Source organism: Arvicola amphibius, chromosome 6 (genome assembly GCF_903992535.2).
Source record: "Arvicola amphibius chromosome 6, mArvAmp1.2, whole genome shotgun sequence".
NCBI classification, from domain to species: domain Eukaryota; kingdom Metazoa; phylum Chordata; class Mammalia; order Rodentia; family Cricetidae; genus Arvicola; species Arvicola amphibius.
In genome coordinates this window covers 108,171,745-108,183,800 of record NC_052052.2, presented here as the reverse complement: position 1 = coordinate 108,183,800, position 12,056 = coordinate 108,171,745, and the positions used below count along the sequence as shown (strand labels likewise).

General features: G+C 44.3%; 1 protein-coding gene across 1 annotated transcript in view; it reads right to left on the bottom strand.

Moving 5' to 3' along the window:
• The window catches only part of LOC119817552 (calmodulin-4-like), a 58,688-nt gene extending 52,575 nt beyond the window's left edge, over positions 1 to 6,113 (bottom strand). The window contains exon 1 of the mRNA XM_038334867.1: positions 6,005 to 6,113. The gene's annotated coding sequence lies outside the window, so the exon portion shown is untranslated. The remainder of the gene's footprint in view (positions 1 to 6,004) is intronic.
• Between the last annotated feature and the right edge of the window lie 5,943 nt (positions 6,114 to 12,056).

Here is a 12,056-nt window from a genome sequence, read left to right as displayed (position 1 = left end):
GGAGGCAAAGGCAGGCAGTTCTATTTGAAGCCAGTCTGGTCTCCATAGCAAGTTTCAGGCCATCCAGAGCTACATAGTAAGACCTCATCCAATAATCAAACTAGTAACTCTATAAGTAGAGAGCAAGAGATATACATAACAAAGCAGTCCTGGTCAAGGTGTGGTCTTGCCCACCATTGACCTATCATTGTCTGAAACTAATCTGCTTACCAAGCTGTCCATCTCTTTCTGGGAGACAAGCTTCCCTTCTGGTGGGCACTAGGGTCCCTCACACCTTCTTCTTTCTCCCAGGATGGAAGAATTACAGGGACAATTCCAATTTCATGGAGTCTATTGTTCTGCCGGTCTGATAGATAAAAGGAGAAGGCCCAACCGTCTCTTGAAACGACCTTGGTCCTTATCGGTTCTCCACCCTTTGGCTAAGATCAAGTACAGGGCGTCTCCATTTCTTCCAGTTCAACTGCAAAAGTACTTCATAGTGATTAGACTGGGATCTTTTAATTCAGAAGGAAAGATTAGATGGAAGGGGAGGAATACTTCTTCTTTCCCAGAAAGAACTAAGTGGTCTTAAACAAACAAAAAGTTGTCTGAAACAGGCGAGATTTAGATTAGACATGCAAAAGAATTTCAGAAAGATCAAATTTGGAGACAGCTATTGGGGAAACCAAACCAGAGCAAATTACCCTGCCCAGGGGCCTTGCCTGGATGGAATAAAAGCACCTTTGTGTCTCCTGAAGTCCCTGCCACAGAGCTTGGCGTGGAAAGCCCTTTCTAGGAAGGTTTACAGGCGAGTTACACAGGGAAGCTTTTAGAGTGGGAGTGGTCCCAAGAGACACCAGCTGCATTTCCAAGAACTAGGCTATCCAAATAAGAATCCTGGGTCAAACTTCTTTACCTAAATTTAAAAGGAAATCATTGGGTTTTCAGTCTGGAGTCTTGGTAGCCTTGTACAAGTCCCAATTCGGACCAGGGGTAACTTTTAAAATGTAAAATAAGACAAGTATTCCCAAAGGAGACTTGAGGGGACAGAGTAAGCCTTTATTTGTAATCTGAAGCCTGTGAGGAAACTTCAGCTCTGTCGACAAAGTGAAATTTCCACCGAAAAGGAACAAAAACATGCAGAGAGGTTTGGCAATGACCGAGCCCCGCGTTTAAAAAAAAAGCTTTGGGGATACCAGGAAAGCTGAAAGGACAGCTAAGACAGACTTCTCCAACCTAGAACATAGGGCTCTACAAGGCTCACAGAACATGATGTTCATACCTTCCACATTGCCATCCCTCAGTGACCTGGATAAGAGGTGGAAAAAGACATTTCTCTCATGAGCAAGGCTGTCTTTGCTGATACAGCTTCTTTTATTATAGTGAAGACAGTGGCTGATGGTGTTTAGAAAATGAACAGCCAGATACTTGCTTCAGGGTGCATTTCATTCATTCATTCAGTCATTCATTCATATCTTAGCGATATCTGTCCAATGCCTGATTCATATCAGCACTAAGGACATTGAGTTCCCATTTTCAGAGAGCTAATGTCCTAATGTTTAGTCCATATAAACACACATGATATACCGAGCACATCTCAGAACTAAAATATCTCCAGCGCTGGGCTCAGTCACTAAAGTGCTTGACTTAGTCTGAGTTATAGCTGCTGAGCCTGTGTATAAAAAACCAGGCATGACACATGCTTATAATCCCAGGAACGGGGAGGTGGAGGGAGGTGGATCCCTGTGGCACAAGTAGACGTGGTTTATTTAAGCAAGCTCCAGGCTGTTGGAAGAAGCTATCTCAAACAAAACCAAAAATAATCAAACAAAACCCTTGGGACAGTGAGATAAAGGAGCAAGCCACCAAACCAGATTAACTAAGTTCCTCCTTCTTCAAACCCACGTGGTGGAGGCAGAGAACTGACCTTGAAAATTGTCGTCTGACCACACACACACACACACACACACACACACACACACACACACACACACCATATAGGGATAACTAGGAGGAGAAGTAGAAGGCACTTAAAAAACAACAGATTGTCCCCTGGCCTCCACATGGACAATCAAGCCCATGCCATGTACCATCATACACACACACACACACACACACACACACATACATACCTGTACATACATGAACACATATATAAAAAAGAAAAGAAAGAAGGAAAGAAGGGAGGGAGAGGGAAGAGGGAGAGGAAACCACTAATACTGGCTGTACAATTCAAAAGAGGAAGAATTTCATATGGCACATTTATAACTGATCGCATAAGCCTCATTATCACACACATTAATGCTAAGCAGAGCTACGTTGGTCATTGCACCTTCTTAGGAAGGAAATTCTGCACTTCCTTATACATTTGATGATTGTGTTTCCTACAGGCCAGCTTCTGGCTCTGTACATTACAAATACCTTTTTTTTTGCTTCCTCATCCTACTGAAGCCAGAACTATGGGAAACATCCGTGAGGTAACAAGACAGGAAGCTCCCAACCCTCAAGTCACAATGGCAGAGGGCAGTTGCTGTAACTCAGAAGGCAGCCATGTCTATACTAGAACAACTGAAGATAATTTAACTGAAGCGAAGAGACTAAGAGCCACCTAAGAGAGGGCAGGGGCAGCAGTCCTTAATGATGAAAACAGCTAAAAGAGAATGGTTTGCCAAAATAATTTAAAGACTATATAAGTGAGCATATATACTATAAACCCCTTCCATGGCCTTGGGAGGCACCTTCTTCCTCATCCTCCCAGGCTGAATTTTCATCCTGGCAAATTCATATCTGAGAAAACCTGAGTGATATGACCATCTAACGAGGCTCAACCCTTTGCATAGCCTGGAATAATTCCCCCTTGGGAGAACAGAGAAGTCTTCCGGTTGCCCAGATTCCAAGCTCTCGAGGCTGGAGCAGATTTATGTCCAAGACTCATAAACACAAACTTAAGTCAGGCTTCTTCAGAAGTTCCAGCAAAAGATACTAAGTTGATTAATCCTTTCTTCTGCCTTTAGGCCTGCCCTTCTTCCTGTCCTCCTTTGCATAATCCTCCTGATGTTGCTTATTGTTCAGAGTCTCCTCTGCTGACTTTTCATGCTGTCCTTTCTGATCCTCAGAATCTTCAGCTAAGTCCTCCCAGGCTTTCTACCCACACTTTACCCTCCCAGTGATTCCCTTCTCCCATCTTTCTCTCCTTCCTCCCCATCGTCCTCCTTATCCACATCCTTTTTCTCCCTCCTCTCCCTCTTCCTATCCTTCTCTCTTTATATCAGAATCTCTCTCTCTCTCTCTCTCTCTCTCTCTCTCTCTCTCTCTCTCTCTCTGTTTGTGTGTGTGTTCCTATTTCTTCCCTTTTCTCTGATTCTCCGTCTATTCCCAGTACCTTCCATAACTTTGAAAAGCTTTTGTGAACCCTTTCCCTTCATGCTTCCGACCAGGGCACAAGGCCAGAACAGTGGGAACTTGTCCAAGAGTTCCAGGTAACATACGGGTAGACGGGTAGTACCCCTGAAGGGCAGGTCCCATGGTATAATCTATGCCCCAGACACAAGAGATGAACAGGTCAGATGTCTGGGACACTCTTCCTAAATAACAGCTTTTCTTTAATTCTATTCCTGTCTTTCCAAAGACTTGTATAATCTGCATATTTATTACCCTATTAATGACTTCTACATAACTTTGATTTACTATAAAGAAAAAAGCAAAGAACTTGTCCTCAAACTCTTTCCCTAGGGTTTAGGGACATAAAGCCATTATTGCAGACAAAAGATCACATGCAAGTAGTAAAACAGATGATGTTTACTATGATGAATGTGCCAGATCAGAGGAGGGAGAGCCTAGGACCATTGAATTCCTTGCAGAAGAGCAGGCCTGGGCTGTCAGTGGAGGGAGAATGGGCTTGCAGAACCAGAAGAGAAAGAGAACATCTTAAAAATAACAAGCGGAGCAAAGCTCGAGTCTGGAGGATGTGCCAAAAGGGTCTAAGGAGAGTGAGGATACCATTTGATCCAGACACTGATAGCGAGCCAGGCCAGGTAGGTAGTGAGGATGCGGGTCTGTCTCATTATGAACAAGTTGCTATAGTAAATCCTGTGGAGCAGGCAGCTTAAACAGCAGACATTCTGTTTCTCAGTGTGGAAAGTTGACACGTCCAAGGTTAATGAACCAGCAAGATTTGGTTTCTTATAAAAACTGCCTTCCAGACTTGCAGGCCACTGTTGTTTGACCTTGCTTTCAAGGGGCAGAAAAAACAGTCACTTTCGTCTCTTTTAATAAGGCGATTAACCTTTCTGGATTAGAGCCCCATCTTTATTATTGCCAATGAACTTTAATTACCCCTATAAAGGCACTCAATTCAGTCACAATGGAGTGAGGGCTAGAAGATGTGAAGTTGGGGGAACATAAGATACGATTTACAATGAGACCATCAACTCACAAAGTTAGAGTGGCAGCTGCAAAGAGGGTTCAGTCTGTAAGGTGCTTCCTGTGCAGATACAAGGACTGACTCTGACTCTGAGCCCAAAAAGCAGGTATGGTGGTGTACATTTGTGATCCTGGCTATGAGGAACTGAATACACACAATCTTTGGGGCTCACTGGCCATCCAGCCTAGCCAAACTGCCGAATTCCAAACCAAGCAAGAGACCCTAACTCAGAAATCAAGGCAGACGGCACCAGTGTACAAATGCTTCTCGCTGACCCTCTGGCCTCCCCACAAGTGTATACACATCTGCAAACGCGCCCACTCCCATAAATGCACTCCCCCACATATACACCTTCTGGGGACATTCAGGTCTCATCTCTAGCTGGCACCTAAGAGGAAGGGAAGCTGATAAAACTTCCTCACTACCTGAAATTTCCTTGGGTCTCTTGGGGTTAAAAGTATAAGCAGTCTGGATCCTGCATGGCTGAAGCACCCCCGTCTAGTGGATGAGACCATCCAGAGCAAAACCCAACCTGCACTGAGGCCTCTAAAAGTCATCTCATTGGGGATAAGGATTCAGCCTAGTGTGGTTTTCTGCCCCTCCCAGGAGTAGGACAGATTCCTTGTAAGCTTTCAGACTCACACAGAGAAAATCCAAAGTTTGGCCACACAAACTTGTAAACAAAATTGCATCGTTCTAAAGAGTCCTTCCCCTGGTTTTGGTGTTTTCTCTAAGAAGTTTTAGAACTGCCTTGTCTTCCTGGAGGGAACCCAGCCAACTATTGCTGGTACCAGTCTTCCCAAGGATCATTATAATAGCAGAGAAAACAGAAAGAATACATGAACACATGGAACTCAGCTACAAGTGAGGTAATTAAACGTAAGTTAAATCCCATAGGGGGTTGGTGAGGATGATAGAGCAAGAGAAGAAGTGAGCAGAAGAACCCTGGAAACCTAGGGTCTGTTTTCCACTGCCTTAAGAAGATAACAAAGACTGGGTGATTTAGAAGCAATCTAATTTGTTTGGCTCATGGCTCTGGTGATCAGGAAGTATCAGAACATGGCGCTGATGCCCAATGAGGCCCTTTGTGCTGTGTCATACCAGGGCAACAGAAGGCAATATGCACCAAGATAAAAGGAATCAAAACAGTCATCCTTTTAATGAGCATTTTATCAGGAGTTTGCCACTTACACAATAACTAAGTCTGTCCCACCTTAATGACCTAGTCCTTTCAGGAGAGCAGTAGCTCCAAGACCTAACTGCCCTCCGATGATGCCTCTTATCCCTGCCATATGCGCAATTAAATTTCAACATGAACTTTAGAGAGAGCATTGCAATCAAGGTACTAAAAAAAGAGACTTTTAACAGTCTCCAAAGTCTTATAAACTGAAATCTGAGAATAAGCCAGTGAACTTTGACATGTGAGGGCTGTTGATGACCTTGACAAGTGAAGATTTGATGGGGGTAAGAAGCTAAGGTAGACAGCCTCCAGCATGGTCTCTAGTGACCTCAGCCTCCTGGTGTGAAAACCCTTTTGTAGCCCTTTCCCACTTGGACTGGAGTTTATGTCACCGACAGAATGTAGCAGTACTGATACGTCACCTCTGAGGTTGGGCTGAAAAGAGGATGGCTTCCGTTTTATGCTCTTCCTCTTTCTCTTGGATCCCTTGCTCTGGAGAAAGCTGATTGCCATACTGATGAGAACTTCCAGCAGATTCAGAAGAGGTCATTTGCTAAGGAGCAAAGATCACTCACTGGCTCACAGCCAACAACAGCTCACACCTGCCAGCAATCACGTAAGTGCCCTTCATGTGATGTTAGCTCTTGGTGATAACTTGACTGAAAACTCATGAGACCTCGAGTTACATGGACCTAACCAAGCCTCTCTCGAGATTCTAAGCCATAAATCATTACAGCCAAGTGGAAGGCTAGATGGAACATAGCCCCTGCCCACTTGATAGTCAGAGACACACCCTTTCTGTTCTAAAACAGATATTATGTGCTTTGCATTGAGAGTTCTGTATCTCCTCATCTCTCCATCTGAATAAGCTTTCTGGGTCTTACTTTGAGAAGACCCAAGCATAAAGTTCCTCTGCTCTGCTCACCATAATTAAAAACCATGACTTCAAAGAACTACAAAGACATGTTATCTGAGAAGGACATTCCTCTCAGCCCTACACCAGGTTCTGGGCACTCTCAGAAGAAAGAATCCACTGCTTTGGCTAACACTTTATTCACACGCATAGGCATGTTAGCAGAATGAAATTAATTTAATCAGAACTGATGTCATAGACTGTAGAATCTGTAATACAGGAAAAAGTGATCTCACAGTGAAAATTACAATATTTTTTAAAAAATTTTTTTGAGTTATGTTTATAGATCTTTATGGGGTACCTTAGAGTGATTTGATATAGGGAAGTCATGTGTGATAATCAAATCAAGATAATAAGCATTTCTATCTGTTTAAACATTGCTTTTAGGAGTGGGAAATTCATATTTTCCTAGTCATTCTGAAATATATTAAAGAATGTTTTAATTAATTGTTAGCTTATTGTGGTATATAAAAAACGTAGTTTCTCCTCTCTGTATTTTTTTCTTCCTTTTTCTTCCTCTTAATTGAATTTCTCTTTGTTTGCCTCATTAGTCTCATGGTCTTCCAGTCTCTGATGCCTACTGTCCCAAACCACTCCTCTGCAAGATCAACATACTAATATACACAAATGAGTGAGAATGTGTGGTATTTATCTTCCCTGCTTGCCTTATTGCATTTAACTAATGACCTTCAGTTCTGACCATGTTCGTGCAAAGGACAGAAATTCTTGAGCATTGTTTGACCCAAGAACTTTAAAATGTACCATAACATCTAGTCTTCTGGTTGTTTTAACTTTAAAGAATATTTATGTTTCTTCAAAAATGTCATGAACGTTGATAGAAACATGGCCAATGCCTTGCATAATTTCAAGGGCATCTTAACACTGTATGCTGCCTAGATTTATGTAAGGCAATGATCCTCAAATACAAGAGGCAAATAAGGACTATGGTTTAATGTGTGGAGTTTTCCTGTGTAGGGGGACAGAAAAACTCTGGAAATGAATGGCTGATCAGGTGATGGTTACACAAGATGAAGGGCATACTTAAACGCCCTAGGATCACAAGAGAAGGCACAACTAGCAGGTATCAAGTGCTAACGTGTTAATTAACGCTGCATATGGAACAAATAGGGAACCCTGAGAGAGATGGTATTACACTGAGTCCTCAAGCATGGCCGAGAGTTCATAGTCAGCTCCTAGGCCTCCCTGGAATTACCTTAGAAGAGTTTGCACCATGCCTCTTCTGGTTAAGATACAACTACCCACAGAGGAGAAGGTGGATTTGGAGGAGACTGTCACACAAATGGAAAGTGAGGGCATTGCCTGAAACCATGAGTGTGGTCACTGCTGAAGAAAAAGCAGAGGACCCAGAGGAAACAGCAGACTAACCATGATAGATGGGGGAGAATGGCCAACTCCGAGGAGCCAACCAGCAACAGATAAGAATCACAGGCCAGGAAGGAAAGGACTCTGAAGTAATACAAAGAAAACACAGACACCTGGACACCCCTTTCCCTGATAATACCCTGAAGGCTCAACTCCATTCCTGCAATAGAGTGGCCTACTTCTTGGGAACTCAGTACAATCACCTGCTTTGTGCAGTAATTAGAAGCCTTCCAGGAAGGGGAGAGTTTCTAAGGAGATACAAGGTTCAGGATATAGCTTGATGGTGGGGCCCTACCCTAGCCTGTATGAGGCCCTAGGTCTAATCCCCACACAACATAAATCAAGTGTGGTGGTGACACATCCCTGTAATCTCAGTGCTCCGGAAGCTGAGGCAGGGGGATTAGAAACCCAAAGTCATTCTTGGCTACATAAAGAGCTAAAGGTCGCCAAAAGGAAGATGAAACCCATCCCGCTGTCCTCGGTTAGTTATCCTTGAAGATCAGCACAGCATTGTTCTGTCTGGAGGTGTTTATAATGGGGAAACACCCAGACAGAAATAGGTTTGTCCAAGGAGCTCCCCTTTTCAGAAGCACGGCTTTCACGGGCATCTCTGTTTGGGGATGAGCTCAATCACCAGTGGTTGATTTGCATTTAATTACAGCAACAGAGTTTAAGACCAACAACCTACATTTTTCTAACGCAGAATGTATTGTACTATATGATGTATTTGGTGTATTATGAAATCACTCTCCGTCTGTCTGTCTTTTTCTGTGTGTATCTGTCTGTCTTTCGTCTGTCTGTCTTGTCTTTCTTTCTTTACTCTCTTCCACCTGTGGCCAAGTAAGCGAGAGAGGAGAGAGAAAACACTGCAAGTGCACACTTCAGTAGTGAGGGGTTTTTCCCCCTGAGGATGGGAGAGGTCCTCCATCTCACTGAAATGGAATGCACCTCTCTAGATGCTGTTGTCTACCCAGCAGTCAATCAGCCAGACCCATAACAAGATGTCTTTTCTTTTTCTGTTCTTGTGGGAAGGTGGGAGGACAGGCTCTTGGTGACATAGCTAAAGCTTGCCAAGAAGCTGTAACCTTCTTGCCTCACCCTCTTAGGAGTTGGGATTACAGGCGTGTGCCACCATGGTCCCAGATTCCTGTTTGAGGACTTTGTACAAGCACAGCTCTATCCTTTGAGTTCCAGGGGACAGTGGTTCTGCCCCTCTGCCTGGACAGCTGACAGGCCTCACACAATGCCTGAGGGGACCAGTGCCGGCTCCTGGGACAGCATGCCAGTATCCAGACCTCCGAAAATGTACCCAACGGTTTGTGGGCGAACCTGACTAGCTTTAAGGTGGTGTGGACAAAACAGACATTTCTGTGATGACAAAGAAATGGGCCTGGGACTGACGGCGTGGGCTTGCCTCAGACTGCCGAGCAGCTAGCCAGTGACCTGGAAATGAGCCTCCATCAAAGGAGGATGGCTTATAAAACCAGGCCATGGGGCTGCTGGACAGATGAGGCTAAACAGATGTTCTCTCTGTCCTAGAGAAGACATGGTATGCTTGAGAGAAGCCTAGATTCTACTCACTTTCCTTTCACTAGACCCAGAAAGTTCATTGGAAAGATGGTGATATTAACGTCGAATTATCCATCAGGGGAAAAGACTTCATGTATTTTCAAACTGTATATTTATGCTAAATCTTATGGCAATCTTCCAGGTAAACTTTGCAGCCATGTGACAGATAAAGAACCAAGGGAGCCAGAGAGATTGCTCAGTGGTTAAGAGCACTTACTGATAATCCAGAGACCTGGAACTTGGTTCACAGGGCCCATAGTTGGGTGTTGAACGCATGCTTCTGACCCCAGTTCTGGAGGCAGAGACAGAACGGTTGCTGAGGCTTGCGGGAAGCCAGCCTAACCAAGGAAACACAAGACCCAGGTTCAGGGAGAAACCCTGTTCCAAAGAAGTAAGTGGAGAGGGAGAAAGAAAGACAATGCTATTTTCATGTCTCCACGCACAAGCACCTGTAAACGCATGCTTGAATATGTTTACACACTGAGATGCGTGCACTTAAATAAATAATAGTTTTTAAAAGAAAGGAAAGACATTAAGACTCAATAATGTTAAGAAAGTTGCCTGAGCCGTAAAACCAAACCCCAAACTCAACACATTACAATGATCTGTGAATAAATCATTGAATAAATAAAATATGGCCTATCCATGCAGTAGAATATCACTTGAAAATAAAGAGGAATAACTATTAATAGATGCAACAACATGAATAATGCTTAAAGAAATTGGGCTGAGAGAAAGAAGCCTGTCATAAAAGGCCACATACTAGGTGGTTCCATGTGTTTAAAATATACAGAAAAGGCAAAGCTGTCTGATCTGGTCACTTCTGAAGGCTACAGTCCTCTTCATGATGACATCAGTATGTGGACTGGCCTCCTTTCCCCAAGCCTGTTTAGGTAGAAATGCAAAAGAAAAGAAAGTGTGCTTCAGTGCCAAGGAAGGCCCCTGCTCATCTCTAAAGCACAGGTTCTGATGGCCATAGTAGGAAAGAAGTGAGCTCTGCTTCAGGAGCCAGAGGATCTGGGCAGAGTCCCTCCCCTTGGCCCCAGGTCATTTGGATCGTCCTGTATTTATTCTGGCCCCCCTCCTTCTCAATTTCCCCACAAAGGCTTTTGTGTAAGAGGGTTTCCCCTTCTCCCTCGACTGATGAGGGCCTGTGGGGATCTCTCTGAGCCATTTGTTTTTGTTGACAGGAAGAATCAGTTAATGAGTCATTCCCCCAAAGCAGTGTTTCAAAGAGCAGGGAAGACAGACTAGGGGATAGCTCTGCAGATCTGGCAGCTTCTGGGCTCATTTCAGAGAACTATGACAACCCTGTAGTCACCAGCTAGAACCTTCACAGGATGTCTGGTCCACCTGAGCAGAGTCACACGTGTGTGTGTGTGTGTGTGTGTGTGTGTGTGTGTGTGTGTGTGTGTGTGTGTGTTACCCGAAAGTTAGTTCCCAGAGAAGAAGTCTCAAGTTAGACCACAAGCTGAACAAAAAAATGAGGGGTGCAGGCTGGGAACAAGTGACCAAAGTCTCATTCCTTGAAGGCAAATATGGTATAGCCAAAAGACACTGCCTAATGGTCCAGGCGGCAGACGAGTCAGAGTCCAGGACAGGTGAAGGATGACCAGAAAAGCTGCCTATGGGCTGAGCCTCGGTACCTTTAGCAACTTTAGTTCTGAGTGTCCTTGCAGGACACGCCAAAGGCTGCACAAACTTTAGGAAGATGGAGCTGTGTGTGTCACAATTGAGTGTTCTTTGTCCATGGCATACACCCTTTTCAGTCTCTCTCACACAAAGCACCATGCTGGGCACCAAGGTGTTCTAAGGAACAAAGTAAATCTGTCCTCCTGGAGCTTATGCCCTGGTGCCTAACTCCAAATGACACAGCAAAACTATGTGGATGCTTTGGCAGGCTCCAGCTCCTCTGACTTCTTACCCCAGCGCTCTTTTTCTAGTCAGGAACAAGCTGGCGTCCCAGAAATGACGCACAACGGCTCTGGATGTTGATCCTGCCTCTCATTCTCTTTCAGAGTCCCAGGTCAGCCCCTTGAAAGATTAAGCAAGTCCATAGCTTCCCTGTACCTGGTTAGTGAAGATAGTTTGAGGTGGTCACATGAGCAGGGACCATGGAACCCTCAAAGCTGGAGCTTGAACCTTAGATCTCACGTGGTTTACACTTTTCTTTGGACTGTGTCAGCAGCCTGTCCATCCCAGACTCTTTGTCCCTAGGCACAAGCTACACCTACTCACAGTGAGCACTGAGAGGACCTATCTGGTAGGTTCTGAAATATGCTTCTTTTATTTCTCATATTAAAAAATCTCTGGACTGGGGCTGGAGAGATGGCTTGGCAGTAAAGAACACTCACTGCTCTTGTAGAAGACCTGAGTTCAGTTTCTGGTACTCACATGGTGGCTCCCAGTTTGCCGTAACTCAAGTTCTAGAGGCTACCTAGATCTCTTCTGTCCTGTTTGGGCCTGCATGTGTTACACATGCATGCATACAGACAGACACTCATGTGCACAAAATAAAAATAAAGTTTTTTTTATAAAGAACTCTAGGCTGGGGGATGTAGCTCAGATGGTAGAGCAACATGCACGAAGCCCTGAACCCTACACTTTTT